Source organism: Salmo salar, chromosome 17 (assembly GCF_965601325.2).
Source record: "Salmo salar chromosome 17, fSalSal1, whole genome shotgun sequence".
Taxonomy (NCBI): Eukaryota; Metazoa; Chordata; class Actinopteri; order Salmoniformes; family Salmonidae; genus Salmo; species Salmo salar.
In genome coordinates, this window is record NC_138307.1 from 86545981 (window position 1) to 86548155 (window position 2175).

General features: G+C 38.9%; 1 non-coding gene across 1 annotated transcript; it reads right to left on the reverse strand.

Moving 5' to 3' along the window:
* Window positions 1-831: 831 nt before the first annotated feature.
* Window positions 832-907, reverse strand: trnav-uac (transfer RNA valine (anticodon UAC)). The gene has a single exon. It is a non-coding gene; the product is annotated as a tRNA-Val (tRNA).
* Between the last annotated feature and the right edge of the window lie 1268 nt (window positions 908-2175).

Consider the following 2175-nt stretch of genomic DNA (forward strand, 5'->3'; position numbering starts at 1 on the left):
AGCTGTGGTTTGGGTTTATGTGACATTATATGCTAGCTTGAAAAATGGGTGTCTGATTATTTCTGGCTGGGTACTCTGCTGACATAATCTAATGTTTTGCTTTCGTTGTAAAGCCTTTTTGAAATCGGACAGCGTGGTTAGATTAACGACAGTCTTGTCTTTAAAATGGTGTAAAATAGTCATATGTTTGAAAAATTGAAGTTTTTGCATTTTTGAGGTATTTGAATATCGCGCCACGGGATTCCACTGGCTGTTGAGTAGGTGGAACGCGAGCGTCCCACCTAGCCCATAGAGGCTAGATACTACAGTTGGTAAATAGCCAGATAATGGCTGTGTGTTAGCTAGATACTACAGTTGGTAAATAGCCAGATAATAGCTGTGTGTTAGCTAGATACTACAGTTGGTAAATAGACAGATAATGGCTGTGTGTTAGCTAGATACTACAGTTGGTAAATAGCCAGATAATGGCTGTGTGTTAGCTAGATACTACAGTTTGTAAATAGCCAGATAATGGCTGTGTGTTAGCTAGATACTACAGTTTGTAAATAGCCAGATAATGGCTGTGTTAGCTTGATACTACAGTTGGTAAATAGACAGATAATGGCTGTGTTTTAGCTAGATACTACAGTTGGTAAATAGACAGATAATGTCTGTGTGTTAGCTAGATACTACAGTTGGTAAATAGCCAGATAATGGCTGTGTGTTGTAGCTAGATACTACAGTTGGTAAATAGACAGATACCGGCTGTGTGTAAGCTACATTTTAGTCATTTAGCAGACGCTCTTATCCAGAGCGACTTACAGTAGTGAATGCATACATTTCATACCATACTGGTCCCCCGTGGGAATCGAACCCACAACCCTGGCGTTGTAAACACCATGCTCTACCAAATGAGCCACACGGGACCAGTTGGTAAATAGCCAGATAATGGCTGTGTTTTAGCTAGCTACTACAGTTGGTAAATAGCCAGATAATGGCTGTGTGTTAGCTAGATACTACAGTTGGTAAATAGCCAGATAACAGCTGTGTTAGCTAAATACTACAGTTGGTAAATAGCCAGATAATGTCTGTGTGTTAGCTAAATACTACAGTTGGTAAATAGCCAGATAACAGCTGTGTTAGCTAAATACTACAGTTGGTAAATAGCCAGATAATGGCTGTGTTGCTAGATACTACAGTTGGTAAATAGCCAGATAATGGCTGTGTTGCTAAATACTACAGTTGGTAAATAGCCAGATAACAGCTGTGTTAGCTAGATACTACAGTTGGTAAATAGCCAGATAACAGCTGTGTTAGCTAAATACTACAGTTGGTAAATAGACAGATAATGTCTGTGTGTTAGCTAGATACTACAGTTGGTAAATAGACAGATAATGGCTGTGTGTTAGCTAGATACTACAGTTGGTAAATAGCCAGATAATGTCCGTGTGTTAGCTAGATACTACAGTTGGTAAATAGACAGATAATGTCTGTGTGTTAGCAAGATACTACAGTTGGTAAATAGCCAGATAATGGCTGTGTGTTAGCTAGATACTACAGTTGGTAAATAGCCAGATAATGGCTGTGTGTTAGCTAGATACTACAGTTGGTAAATAGCCAGATAATGGCTGTGTTGCTAGATACTACAGTTGGTAAATAGCCAGATAATGGCTGTGTTGCTAGATACTACAGTTGGTAAATAGCCAGATAATGGCTGTGTTAGCTAAATACTACAGTTGGTAAATAGCCAGATAACGTCTCTGTTGTATAAAGTCTGTTTCTGGAAGTTGTACTATTTTACAGCAGTGCTGGTTTAGAGCTCTGAATAGTAGCTATCGTGAAAGTTTGTCTGTGAATGTTGAGCGTCTAGTGAAAACATCCTGAACTGACAATCAATAACCCCAAAAAAGTCAACAAAGAAACGTAATTAAACATAGAAGAGAAGATCATTAATTACACTCAAACTGTGTCCCAAATGGTTCCCTATTTGGTGAACTACCTGTGACCAGGTCCCATGTGGCTCTGGTCAGAAATAGCGCCCTATGTAGTGAATAGCTTGCCATTTGGGACACGCTTCAGAGACAATTCATTACTCAATCAATAAAGGAGGGGTACAAACTATAGATGTGTTTAGGATTGTATTTCTTTTCTCTTGGTAGAAAAGTAAGACATAGAGTATTGATTCTATTGTGGTGT